General features: G+C 32.3%; 1 protein-coding gene and 1 non-coding gene across 2 annotated transcripts in view; both read left to right on the plus strand.

The window, feature by feature from the left end:
- The window catches only part of LOC118198220 (nose resistant to fluoxetine protein 6-like), a 90,347-nt gene that overhangs the window by 13,291 nt on the left and 61,431 nt on the right, over positions 1–15,625 (plus strand). The gene's annotated exons all lie outside the window — the stretch shown is intronic.
- TRNAS-GCU (transfer RNA serine (anticodon GCU)) lies at positions 3,375–3,448 on the plus strand. The gene has a single exon. It is a non-coding gene; the product is annotated as a tRNA-Ser (tRNA).

The following is a 15,625-nucleotide window of genomic DNA, read 5'->3' on the forward strand; positions in this document are numbered from 1 at the left end:
ATTTTAAAATTGTTTAAGTGCCCCTAAGCCTAATTTTATGGCGGCCATTGCCCTTGTTTACATTTGAAACAGCTGAGTAGCGGATTTGTTGCCAATCTAGAAAAACTTAGCTTCGCAATAACAAAGGTAACGCCTTCCTTTATTATTTAAATCATGCTTAATCCTTTCTGGAATTTTTTCGAGGAAATAAGCCTTTAAGATTTACTTCGTAATTTTTAATACAGATATTTTGAGCTTTTATGTATTTTTGCCTTGTCGCGAAGTGAAAACTGAATTAATTGAATGAGAAATACTCAATCGTCTGTGAAAAACTGTTTATTTTTTGTTTTGTTTGTAATATGAACGAAATATAATACTGTTAAGTAAACCTAGCGCCAGAGTGTCGCTATGGTAAACAAAGTGAATTTTAAAGAACGCGTTTATTCGATTGTGGTTTATACGCTGTCGGCGAAGTAGGTTTAATTCAATCTAATAAGTTTAAATAAAATGCAAGAAAAAAATGCGTATAATTTAATATTCCGTGCAAGGAAGTCATGTGGTGTACACATCAGATTTTTTATTTCCTTGTACGAAGTAAAAAGGAAGTATTGTAATCGCGAAAAGTTTCAGGCAACATATTTCAACGAAAATATCCATTTTGACCGCTATCGAATGCAATTTAACGATGTTTTTGCGTGATATCTGTGCGTAAGGACAGAATAAAAGACACCTTTCCTCCAAAAAAATTATAAAACTGCTTTAAAATTAATTCTGAAGAGAATTTTTCGTACGAACGTATGTACGTACGTATCTCGCATAACTCAAAAATGAGTAGCCTCAGAACGTTGAAATTTTGTATATAGGACTGCTATAACATGTAGATGTGCACCTCGTATTTTGGTTGCAATCGGCCGCACCAAACGTATATAAATATATTTATATATATATCCCCTCTGTTACCCAGTTCATTGATCTATGTATCTTTACTCTTATATGTTTGTAAATTGTACATTTTTTTGCTTTAAAAATGATTGTATTATGTTGTTTTTATTTTCCGGTTAAGGTTTTTATGCCTTTCGTAATTCTGGAAGCAATATTTGTACAATTATCAACAATTTAAAAGCTGTTTAAGTGCGGTTAAATTTTAAATAACATGGCGGACATATTTGTTTACATCTGAAACAGCAGAATTGTAGATTTGTTGCCAATCTAGAGAGACTAAGCTTCGCAACACAAAAATAACGCCTTCATTTATTATTGCGAATTAAATCATGTTTAATCCTTTCTGGAATTTTTTCGAGGAAATAAGTGCTTAAGATTTACTTCTTAATTTTTAATGCAGATATTTTGAGTTTTTATATATTTTTGCCTTGTCGCGAAGTGATAGCTGAATTAATTGAATGAGAAATACTAAATCGTCTGTGAAAAACTGGTTCTTTTCTGTTTTGTTTGCTTAATTTCTTTCATACATCGTCTTAGCTTTATTATAGTATTTGAATAGAACATGTGGCAACGATAATTCTTCAAATGATATAAATTTTGTGCATTCAGAGTGTCGTTATAGTAAACAAATATAGTGAATTTTAAAGAGTGCATTTATTCTATTGTGGTTTATGCGCTGTCGACGAAGTAGATTTAATTCAATCCAATCAATTTAAATGAAATTCAAGAAAAAATGCGTATAATTTAAAATCCCTTCGAGCCGGGTAGCGAAAACGCGCGCTTATCGCGGAGGCCGGCATTGTCTTCCGCGAGCGTCTCTCCAGGGCCGGGGGCTTTTTTGCTACTAAGCCTAAATCCATGAAATTTCCGAAGTATCAACGCATTGTTTAATAATGCTCTATAGAGTATTTAAACGGCTTGTGCTTTATAGATATTTTATATATATACTTTAATTACCTTATTTCTTGTTTAAATGCATATTTTACACATTTTATTTTAATTACTCACCATTTTATGACTTTTAACATTATAATCTGGAAACTAAATATATTACTTAAAATTCTCTTTTCGTATGAAAAATTTTAAAACAGGGATCTACACACAGTCCTACGTTACATTCCTTGAACTCGTAATAACTCATTTGCCATTTTGGAGGAATTTTCCGGGAATGTGAACAAACGAAGCATCGTCGTCTCATTTTCTTATCAGTCTTATCAGTGAACAAAGTTTTGGAAAATGTCTTTCAGTTAATCTTTCAGAATCAATATCAGAATATCAGAATCAATATCTGAAATATTTTGCATCATTTCTGCTATTTCATGCTCTGTTAAACATTTTCGACGCTTCGACATTGAAACGGTAAAAACAGAAAGAATTCCCGTCTAACAAGATCTAATTATTTTCTAAAAACTGAACTGTAAACGGAAATACTCAACGCTTTAGCGCATATAAAACTTCTACTTACAATAAACAACTACCACGTGCGAATAAAGTGCGATTTAAAGAGACGTCATAAATCACGCCATTCGGAAACATTTAGTTGCCCGTTTGTTTATATAATCAAAAACACGTGTATGTGAGTCATGCTTCTCTCATTTCGAGTAGAAAGTCTAATGCACATGTATCTGAAACCATATGGACATACAGTGCCATCTTGTGGCAGAAATGATAGTTTGAAAAACGTTCCAAGGTACTGGCACAAATACGTGACAGTCGGTAGAGAATGCAACAATGCTCTGGCACGCCTGCGTGTCGGCCGGTAGATAAGTGTGTTCGTTGCTGGCACGTATACGTGACAGTCGGCGCGAAGGGGTTAATATTCCGTACAAGGAACTCATGTGGTGTACACATCAGATTTTTTATTATTGTGTTTTATTCGTGAAACTATCAGTGACATTGCAGAGATTTTTTAATCTCTCTTGCTGTTATGCAACAGTAGAGAAAGACTTCTTAAACGCAAAATCTAAATTTGTAAGTCTTAAATACTGCATAAATGATTTTTATGTTTCTCACGGCTAACAATACTTGTAGCAATTCTAAAAAACGTTTTTCTTCACAAAGAATTCTTCTTTATTAATATCACCATGATCATAATTTAGTTAATACTCGTAAATGCTTTGAAAAATTTCTCCAAATTAAAAAAAAATTTATATGGACACCGCATAACTTTCTTATACGGCCTATTAAATTACGCATATTTTTTGCTGCGCTTCATTGAAACTTATTTTCTCGAGATATTTTATCTTAATTAACCAATCCTTCAGATAAATTGAAAATGACATCAAAAACTGCAAAGTTTGAACTTAAATATCCCGGTCAATTTTAGTCGTACGAGAATCAAACTTATTATAATTTTATTTTTTCATAACAAGTATAAACCTTTCCAAAATATGAGTATGAAAACTTTGAAACCGAATTAATAATGTAAGGTATTTCTCCCGCTTTCCTAGCGTGACTTCGTGGTGTAGTGGTTCTGCACGCTGGGCTGCTATTCCAGAGGTCCGTGGTTCGATTCCCGGCGAAGGCGATTGCTAAATTTTCATCTCGCCTGCTTCCAAAAATCCTAATGCCTCTTCTACAACTTGTCATTTTTTTAAATTTGACATTGACAAAACATGAACACTTCCATCATTTAATGTACTTCTATAATTGGAAGTATATATTTATATGTGTGTGATGATTTTGCAGATAGACACAGGAATGATGAAGCTTAGCATCAGAATTCGGGCGTTATTTGGCTGAGTGGAATACAGCAGAATGATGACACAGAAGGATTTTGCTTTTAATTGCCCATCTTTATTCAATTCAAATGGCAGATCATTTTTCTTTTAGATGAAATTCTCTAAATTACATATCAAATAGTGTTTTAAACTAAATAAGGTGAAATCGAGGCTTTCGACAGCATAACTATTCTAATAAAGGGAAGAAAGATGGACAGAGCAGCGAAGAGTCTTGTAGCAGTAATAGCAGGAAGCAGTCTGACTAAAAAATGACACATACTCGGTATTTATATTAGCGATTACATAACATGCCAAAATATTCCCGAAAGTACTGGTCTAGGGGGCAAAATCCTGAAATTACGTAACGTTAATTAGTGGTTGCTTGTTGACATAGAGCGGAGTCATAGTATTTTTTATATTTTGCATGTATATATATATACCCATTAGAAGACCTTTTTTTAGCAATCGTTGGTCGTAAAAATTATATATATATATACATATATACTTTTGGTACTGCCGATTGAAACAAAAACCAGGGGGTGTACAGCTAGATGTTATAGCAATCTCATAAACAAAATTTGAAAGTTCTACGTCTAATAGTTTTTCAGTTATGCGAGGTACATGCGTGCATGCATACGTACAGACGTCACGAAAAAAATCCAATTTATTTCATTTTAAATGCATTTTACTATCCGTTTTGGAAACGAACGTGTCCTTTATTCTGTCCGTAAATACAGATATCATGGGGTAGAAGTCAAAATGGATTCGGGAAGCATATTTCACAAGTGCACATCTGTGTATCCACCGAGGGAGTGGCTTCTAGGATGAACCAATGAGCATCCAGTAATATTTCTGTCATGTCACATGACCTTTCGCGTGCTTTAAGATTTAAGCAAGATGGTTGAAAATATTCTGTACAAAATAATTAAAGCATCATCGATTGCTTCTGAAACTTTTCATTGCGAAGTTAAATCAATTATAGGAAATTTTGAAGATTTCCTTACCTGGTTGAAATAAATACAAACACATGTTGGATACTTCGCAAAAGTATTGAAGGGAAGTAATACTTAATAAATGGTAAATAAGTTGAAAAAAGAAATATGTGATAAAGATCTGAGCTGAAATGCTCATAAAACTATGCGTAAAATAACTAAACTTTACATAACTTTACGTAACTTTACATAAAACTATGCGTATGAGAAAAATATTTACATTAATTATATATGTAAATAGAAGTCAGCACTTTTTATTGCAGTCTGTATAAAAAAGATGATCCATAATAATAACAAATGCAGAATTTTATTCAAAGTGAAATTTACTAATTTGAATTCGTATACATTTAGCGTGTTAAATTTCCCATTTAATAACTGCTCACTCTTAAATGTACTGTCTACACAAGAAATACTCATGAAATATAGTGAATTTATGGTATTCACAACGAGTATATTCAATTTATTTACATATAATTTTTAATGTTAACAATGGATATAATCAGATCATATGTATTCTGAATCTTACACTTTAAAAATCAAAAGAATGCAAGCACTGAAATAAGAAAACACTAGATTCATTGTAACACTTTCAGTCATTCTCAGCTCAATTAAAATATATATATATACACTTGAATTCTCTTAATCCACATAATATACTGTGAACATCGATGCTAACATTAATGCGTGATAAAAATCGCGAAAGTGAAATGTCAGCGATTAATCAAGCTCAGAAAACGAAAGCAGTACGAGATTTTCTATTATTACGCCATATATTTATAACTGCGAAACAAAATCAAATTAAAACGTAAACAACATACGCTCACATGCACGAAGATTTAGCGTCACAAGAGCAATAGCAGCTCATTGGTCCATTTTCGAAACCCCTTCCTCAGTAGCTACGCTGATGTGCACTTGTGAAATATGCATTCGGGAACGTTTAAAATGGATAGTTCAATTGAAATATGATACCCGAAATTTTTCTGCTACTTTCCTGTACTTCGTACAAAGAAGTAAAAAGATGTAAAAAAAAAGTATATAGTGGTTGAAATAATGTATGAATTTCTTTGAATACTTTGGCCTAGGGTAGAAACACTTTTTCTTCTAGGTTTAATTCCGTATGACAATTTAGAATCTAATAGTTATTTCATCTGTCTCGAACGATCAACCTGACGAAGCCCTATAAAATGTAAGAAATGCTGTTCCCCAAAATGAGCCTCCCGGGGCAGGTCGCCTCTTCCGCTCCCTCTAGGTGGACCACTCGTTACAGTACATATTCAGATAGCACCTACAGTGTTCAGATAATAGCCCTAACTACTTTGCCGTAAATAAATGCACATACAAATCTTCGGAACTAAACTTACCTTGTACTTTACAGAAACCGTGATATGTGGGGGAAAATGAATGAGTGCTTTTGTTCGATTAAGAGCACTGGAACTTAAGGAAGTCCGGGAAATTTGGGTCTTTGACAAAAATCGCTTTTCTTTTACTGTCTACCACAGCATGAATTACCTACTGCCTGAGGCCCAAGGCTCATGAAATGGCCCACTTTCTTACTCACGTGTTCGTAGTTATTTGGAAGCAGTAGTAAACATGCGTACTTTGCTTGTGGCTCTCTGCGCTCACGTTCCCAAATTCACGTGTACAATTCTAGGATAAATTACCAATACATGAAATTTAATTACTTCACGTGTAAGCATAAATTATATAAATAATACTAATTGCATTTTTTCCTTAGACTTCAAAATCGAAGTTATTAGTATGGTAATGTAGGCTAAACGATTTATTTCAAACGTTAACATTTGTGAAGGCTTTTAACTTCGAATTACAATTGTACTTAATGGGGTGAAATGAATTATTGGATAGTAATTACCTGATTGTTCTGTTTATGCATAATAGTGCATTGTTCCACGCTTTATGCAAAAAGTACTGTGAATAAATACAATCTAATAAAAAGAAATGCAGTGCTTAATTATGAAGTGTCATTTGAGACCACTGACACTAAAAACACCATACTTAGTAGCACAAAATTATTGTCATTAAAAAAGTTATACAATATTAACCACGTATTTTCCCACTTTCGCAAACTAATTAAATTTGTCAAAATGGAGATATTTATTTAACTCTGGCCGTCCACATATAATCAGTGCCGGTGCAGCAACAATACTAAGCAACATATTTTAGAGGCGGCGAAAATTTTTAAAGTTTAGAAAAACACCGAACCGTTAAATTTAGAGATGGCAAAAATTGTAGAATTTAAAGGTGGCACTGTTATTGTAGAAAAAAGCGCCGAGAAATTTTTTAGAATTTAGGCACTTTGCAGCAGATTTTAAGTGCCTCAGAAATTTTACGGTATTCCAAAATGGCTACCGCTAGCTCTGTACATGACTCAATGCTGTTTTATCTGTTTTTCTATCATGGAGTATTCTGAAACTGTAATGAAACTGTAGCTGCCTTCTGGAGAAGTCATTGCATAATATTGTTTTTGTTTACCTTCTAAATAATCCATCTTTTTTTAGTGAAAGATATTATGAAAAACGCACAATATCAGATTATAGAGTACTGAACTCAGATTACGAAGCATTGAAAATCATGTCTGCAAGGTAACTCTTCGAAATTAGAAAATTTTTGAGACCGAGCGCTGAGTCCGGAAGGTTCGGTGGATGTGCTACTCTCGCAATGCCTTAACATTATAATTTGAGTTAACTTATTTGATTATGCGTTTAAGTTTTCATTTCTTCATTTATTTTTCAAAATTAGACTTTAGTCCCCCCCGGAATGTAAGCAATTTCAAAAGAAGTATTTTTAAGATCTCTGACTTTATCTATTTAAAAAATAGATCATGGTTGTTAGCTTCCCTATCTAATAAATTGTTTTAAAAAAACTTCATAAACTGCATAGTTCGTTCAGTTCTGATTTTTCAGTATCTGTAAACAAATTTGGTATAATTTTAAACATAAACATCTTCCAGTGGCAAATTTTGTGAACACAGCAAGTCATAGTTTTTCATATTGCAAATGTCTTTATTACGTTTGAAGAATCAATTAATGCTTTTGACACATATAAAAATGGCACTTGCAAACACTTGCAAACAGCACTTGAGGCAGTGGAGTAATTGCCAAGAAAGTAATATTTAATAAATAAAGTTACCTCATAAAACGTTAAAAAATAAATAAATAAATTCGTAAACAATCTTAATATGAAAACTTAACATTTATATGATGAGCTGAAAAAAGACTGAAAAAAATTAAAAATATATATATGCCAACACTTAACATCCAAAATGTTTTTCCTTTCACGTTTGAAAGCAGTAATTACCATTTAACAATGAGGCTTCATTTACGAATTTCTGTTGCAGCGACATATCTCTAACAGAACTACTGGATCATGGACCCGTCAGCTCCTCTCTTTTCTTACACTTTATTAATTCCACTCTAAAGAGAGAAGAAAAAAACAATTAAAAAAGCACATATCAATTTCCTTTCGCCTAGTGTGTCATGAAACTCCAGCATAATATCCTCCAAACGTTTAGCCATTTAAAAAAGCACTACTTCTTCCCAGTGAGACTCAAAATTTTAACTTTTCCTACCTTCCTTCCTACAGAATAGATGGTTTGAAATTGGAGATGGCAGAGCTGAGTTTTCATGTCGTTAACTAAGAAAACTTGATAATCTCTATATAACGCACGAGCTAAAAATGTAATGAACATCAAATCGTCACCGCTGGATATGGAAGACGGGTCTGGTTTCTCTCTACAGTTGCCCTTTAAACTAGTCATAAAATGTAAGATATGATGGCATCTTCCAATGCGCTCTCTGATGGATTAAGTTGCTAGCAAGTGAAAAGTTTGTCTTTCGAATCTCGGCGAGGACACAGTTGATTTTTCACCTTTCTAGATCCAAAAATCTTAATTACCACAACAAACAATTTTGAAGTTGTTAATGCATATTAGGAATTTTTAATCCATTTAAGAGGCTCACATTGTATGCAAAATCGTATATTTGTCAAACATACTTAAAATACCCAAAACAACATTTTATGACTTTTACTTTTCGATTGGCAACAACGTTAAGTGATTTTTTTTTTTTTGTTGTTGTTGTTGTATTGGAACTTGAATACGAGTCATTTTTGAGGGAATGCGTTGATGAATAAATGCAAGGATTAAACCCAGAGACAGGGGGATCAATTTCTTGTTTGAGAGTACTAATTGTAAATTTATATCATGCCGGAAAATGATTATTTAGAAGATAATCACACAGTCACACCCTACTATAACGAATTCCGTTTACAACGAACTCCAGGAAATTATGACCAAATGTTTTTAGTCTAATCCAATTCGCTGTACACTTAATTTATACGGCTATAGTGAACTTTTAAATGTGTAAAAATCGGATATAATGAACTTTATAGATACTTTCGTCTAAATCGCTTTTTTTTATATTTTGAAAACGTTAAACCTCGATACAGATTTTTAAATTAGAGTTATTACTTATTTCTTTTGGGAGATGTGATAAGACTAATCAATCTTTTTGTCTGATTCATAAATTTATATTTATGCGTTTTATTGTATACGGTCCATTTGTTTTTCTTAACAGATCCGATACGGCAAAGCACACTTTCGGTCCCTTGAAGTTTGTTTTAGAGAGATTCGACTATATGCATTATTATTACAATTAGATGTGAAAAAACTACTTTGCAGAAGAAAGCAAATTACGATAACCTGTGTAACCCGGTCAAAGAAACGGTTGAATACCCTGCTGATGAATCTAAAATGCAAGATATTAAATAGAACGCCAAGAACTTTATTTTTCTGAGTTAATGCCCTACCAGCATTTCTGGGTTAATACATCACGAGGTATTTAAAAGGAATAAAAATTGCATTCACAAACAAACTAGTTTTGGATGCTGACCTATAAAATTTAAGACTTATCTGTCAAGAGTTTCACTTTTTTAAATTTTTTCTAACTCCCAGTTCTGATTTATTATGAATAAAGCTTTTCATTTTTTTGATTTCGTTCGTCTTCATCTCTGAATGTATTTTTCAAAGTCATAAATATAAACACTAACAAATTAAATTAAAGAAAGGAAACATCGCCTTGTTCCGGAAGTGATCTTTACGATTGCGGTTATGGAGGTCTAAACAACTACTCACTTCCGCATTTTTAAGCAGCTCTGTAAAATCCCATCGTTTAAACTCTTGTCATTCCGTGCGCGGATGAACTGTTTTTGACGTAATAGCGTTTCGAAAGAGAAAGCGTGTAACAGAAGCAAAAGAAAAAGAGGAAAGGTTTATTATATCGGAAACCTCAAGAAAGATATCATTTAACATGGTTCCGGATGGATATAATTTCTCATGACTTTAGAGAAATATCGTTTACAGTGACTTTGGAAAATTCAAGAGATATTTTGCAGTTATTAATAATCACCTTTATTTATTTTGTTGCTAGCTGATCTCCTAAAACGATTAGCATAAGATTCGGATATTTAAGGGATTTATGTATTATAAAAAGCAAAGTAACGTTATTCTTGTGCGAATTTTCTCGAATTTTACGATATTTTCAAGAATATCAGATTTTTCTGCGTTTATTAAATTTCGTTCTGAGAATAAATAAATCTGCGAATTTCAGATTTTTTTCCTGTTATTGTATAACTTTGGTTATAAACGTTAAATTGTTTTCCTATTTTAATAATTTTTTATACGACTTTCCGTCTGAATTTCTGCAAATAATATACCGCAAAAGTAAACTTATTTTTTAAATCTAAGCCACAAACGTTTTTCAGGATATCTGGGATGGCGGGAAAAGATTGCTTTCCGAAGTTACGTAAAGTCGTCTTGTATTGCCTCTCTTTGTTGCTGCCTGTCAATGTATTGCCTGTTTCCGATCATCGAAATCGATTATTTTTATAACTAATCAGATTATTTTTGAAATACATGCTACTTAATGAAGAAAATCTTTGTATATATATATCTACCTATATAAATTCACTTATTACACATGTGTGACGCGTATACGAACCATGTGTACCATGTGTATACGAGCCAATTTCCCTTAGAAAATCCTCCACGAAGGATCTCTTCTCTTAGGCAGATAGCCCTCGTGTGCTTAATTCTCGAGTACCGTAATCAAATAAACCAAAAACTAATTAGAGCTTTTGTTCTCTGCGTGAACGAACAGCCAGTAGCTGTCTTAGTTCTTATCACGTGTCATAAACTGAAAAAAACTTCTTGTTTGCACTTTTTAGTGTGGTGTCGTAACCATATAGCAATGAGTTTTAATTTAAAGAGATCGTAAATGTCCGCATCAAAAAGATTATCAGCATTCTTTTGAAGTCTTTAATACCATATAATGGTAGAAATTTCAAAATGTAATTAAATAAAAAAAACTGCATTTTTATAAAGCAATGATTCAACTACCAATATATCCATATGCTTCACCGTTCACCGTTCTACGGAACATCGTAAGCAATAGGAACCTAAATAAATTATAATTTATACGAAATCAAATTCTCTGCCTTACAAAATCTTTGTTCATTCTTACATGTTTACTAAGAAGCATAACAAGAAGCTCTATAAGTATCTCAATATAAAATATATCAAAAACTAACTTCAGCAATATAGCAACTTCTAAGATAAAGCAGTTGACTGTGAGAGAGTAATACAGTTCCGAAATTTTCGAGGACAGTTACAAACTGAGTCATACGACCCTCATTTACTGAACATTAATTAAATTAACGCTGCAGTGACTTCTAATTTTTCCATTACAGCAGAGTTTCTTAAACTGTGGGTCGCGACTCCCATGGGAGTCGCGGAACCTGCAGCAGGTGTCGTGACCTCCAATGGAGTCGCGGAACCTGCAGGAGAGGGCCGCCAAAAATTTTAGCAGTTTTGATATTTCTTTATTTTATTATAATAGTTTTACAATTACCAAATATTTTTACACAATGTATCTGAAAATAGATAAGACAATACAGACAAAGAAAAAAAACTAAAACGTTTCTACGCATTATTTTCATAATATAAACGTTCATTTTCCTTGCTTTGCACGTGACGCTGTCATTTCATCTGTTACTTATTTAAAATTTTCACATTGTTCTATGTCTTAAAATCAGAAATTAAAGTTAATGATCTAAAACTGCAATAGTATATTACAGTACAAGTGAAAAAACTGACAGTTTCACTCACGCGTGTGTCGAATTTGCGCAATCCTTATGGGGTCCCAAAAATTTTCCATAAATATTATGGGATCTTGGGGTCGCGAAAAAAATCTCAGTGATAAAAAGGGGTCGCGACTAAAAAGTGTTTAATAAGCCCTGCACTACAGGATTGTCACAGCTAGCTGAGTGAAAGCGCGCTGGCTTGCAAGGAGCAAGGTCTTGGAGTTGGACCTTACTTGTAACCACTGTAAAATTCAAATTTTTTCCACCTCTGCGAGTTTCGGTTAATAACAAGCTTTTCTAGTTTTTTTAAACTTGTTTTTATATTTAATCATGAATTGTTGTATTATTTTTATCTATTATTATTGTTTCGTGTGTACGGGTTCGTAATAGATTGAATGCATGCATAATCGATGATTGCTTGATAAAATTTATTTTCCCAAAAGAAACACTTTACAGTTTTGGAACTTTCCACAAAAACATATGTACAGTTCTTCGCAGTATAGCAGAGCATAGTCAGCAGTTAGCCCTTGAAACTACTAAGAATGTTAAACACAACACAATACAAGGCGCATCCAAAGAGCAAAGCTCGCCTAATCTCTCAATACACCAAAGTCAGCTATCAACTAAATACTGAGAAACTGATTCTCTCTCCGAGATTATATAGTTTTCCTTTGGCCACCGAGAAATCTCTAGAACCGTCTATTTATCTAAATTACTGTGAGGCATATGTGGTTAAAGCTATAAGTCCCGGATACAGTTACTGTTACATATAGGGATCAATTACAGACACTTAATTAGAGTATCGATTACAGTTATACAGAGACCGGACGCTAATGTTGATAAATGGTCGTCAAGTTTGGCGAGTTTTGGCGATCATCAGATTTTTCAATAAAAATTAGTCACCAAAAGCATCGCCAGCTTGACAATATGTCGCCAAATTATAGCAAGATAGCCATTTACCTCGAAAGTCTTGCCCTGTAATCTTGTTTTTCCGGCAAAACTTCACTCTCTTCCGACTTTTCATGTTAAAAGATATTACAGTTTCATATATAATTTTACTAAATTTATTTACATATATACAAAATTCGTAAGATTGTTATCGTTTTCAATTCTAGTTTAAATATAAACACTATACATAGAAACCAGCAACCCATTATATAATGATATATCTACATGTCTTTTATAAATTACCTCTTTTTTTAACCTCGTTGCATATTTTATTTGCAACTTTTAAAAAATTACCTCTTTTTTTTTACCTCGTTGCATTTTTATTTTGTATATAATTTTGTATAAACTGTCCAAAGTTTGAACCTTGTCTTAAATTCAAAAGTGAGAAGTACGCTTTACTTATTACACAGATTCCTTAACACATACTCCTAAACCACACATAAGTACGCCAAAGAGAGGGGACGAATTATAAAAAAAAAAAAAAAAAAATGAAGTTGATTTTATTATATGGTGGATAGAGTTTCAAGTCATTCAATTCTATATACGTACAATATTTCAAAATAATTTTATCAATCTTGATTTGCATTAAAACTTCTTTATGAGTATAAAAACTGTTTAATCTTATTATCTTTAATCTTATTAAACTGCTTAATAAACAAAATTTCACAACAGAACGAACCAAGTGTAACACATTTCTGACAAAACTACGAAACAGCAGATGAAACTCTTTGCGCTTGCAGCCTTCTATGAGTGTCACATGATTTGTTTCTTTCTAATAATTATTTTGGCTACACGCAGACACTGTTCGCGTCTTCGTTTGGACGACTCATCGCCGGGGACGTGCGTTTGTTTCTCGGATTTATGTCGCCAGCGTAGTCGTGTGAAAGCCCCTTCAGATGGTTTGGTTTGGTTTATTTAATTATGGCAAAGCACACTAGGGCTATCTGCCTAAGGGGAGGGATGCCTTCGTGGAGAACTTTCTAAGGAAAACTGGCCCATATACACGTTACACATGGGGAAAACCACAAAAACGTCCATGCAGCCAGCCCGTTTGCGGAATTCGAACCTCGGACCGAATCACCAGTGTTCAGCGACTTTACCGCTCGGCCGCTGGTGGGCCCTCAAAATATAAATGAATCAAACAGGATTATTTACAACATACTAAACACTCCGATATTTGGTTAGAATTTAAAATATGTAGTCTCGTTTTTCTCGAAATTAAATTTAAATTCTTACTTAATAAGAGAAAATTCTTTATCCATGATGACTGTAATCTAATTCTTTAGGAAGCAGGGAAAAACTATCGTGAGCTTCCCTAAAAATTCGAACTTGACGAGAGTAATAAGTGATCAACGAGAGGAAAATATAATATGACAGTATAGATTTAGCTAAAAGATTTAATTATTAGAAAAAATAATTTAAATAAACTTTATTACGTTATTATTATGATAAACATTGTTATGGCTATAGCTCTAAAGCATTTGAAGTAAGAATGCTAAATCAAAAATTGGTTAATAAGTACTTTTTAAATCAGATATAATACTATAAAGAATTATTACATTCCTTTTTAGGTGTTTTCATTGTGTGCGTGGTTAATACGTCTAGCTTCCGGGACCCTAGCAAGGACAAGTTGATTTTTTGCATTTCCCAGGTCTGGAAAATCTGTTGATGTCTAGAATATTTTGGGAAATATATGACTTCATCGCACTCATTTAGAAATATAGACTTTATTGTTATATTTTTTCCTCATCCCAATATAATTTTATACCACGTATCTGTGAAAGAGGTTAAAGCAGTTCTAACCCATTCTCCAATAAATACATATATTTAAAACCCCTTCCAATACTAATCTATTTTATAATGTCAGTTTTATTACACGAAATAGTCTTTTTAGTATTTTAATGTAAAAAGTAATAGGAACGGAAGTTTTGACATATGGTTCTCAGCTCTACTATTCAATAATAAAGAATATGTATGTATGCTTGAATGTATGTATGAATGTTCTTAGCATTGTGGAAAAAATGGCGGCACCTAGAGACACTAACTTTTGAGTACGTTAAGTACACCACCCGAATATGTAGCACTTGAAGTTCAAATTTTAATTTTCAAATTTTTATTTATTTGGTATTTTGTTTGAATTAAATAAATTTTTGATTAACAGACTTAGAATTTAAAAGTGAGGAAGGGCAACAGTGTTCGAAATAAAACGCTTTTATCTCCCAGAGGGTTGTTTGGCAAAGTGGAAGATATTTATCGTTCAATTTTAATGAAGAAACTAACTATTTAAAATGTGTTGCCACTGCCAGAAATAAAATACTTTTATCTTCGACGCACCAGCGTCTTGTAATTCATTAAAGAGTAAGATATTTAATATTTAATTTAAATCTGTCTGTTATAATGTTACTATAAATCTTTCTTGCGATCTCTCTCAGGTAATATTGATAGACTTCTGGGATATTTTAACAACTAATGATAGTTTATGTATTTATTAAATATATCTTACAACATAAAGTTTTATTTTATTTTTGTTTTGCATAAAAATCTCATTTCCATATTTCAAAATATTAGTTAGTGAGGCATATTTTAGGAAACTGAACATAAAATAATTTATTATTTTATTTATTTATCGTATAAAGTAATAATTTGTGATATTAGTGATAGAATTTGAAAATTTTAATACTAATATTTTTAAAAATTACAAATTATTAGGACTATAAATTATTTTATGCTGCAGTATAAAGTAGTTTGCAATATCAATGAAAAAATTAATACCATTATAATTTACTGCAAGTAAATCACGATTTATTAACATTACAATGTAATATAATTACATTAATACAAAGTAATTTGTAATATTAGAAATAATATTTGTAATTTTATTTACAGTAT

Source organism: Stegodyphus dumicola, chromosome 4 (genome assembly GCF_044657685.1).
Source record: "Stegodyphus dumicola isolate Sdum_Otavi_A_Nest chromosome 4, ASM4465768v1".
NCBI lineage: Eukaryota > Metazoa > Arthropoda > Arachnida > Araneae > Eresidae > Stegodyphus > Stegodyphus dumicola.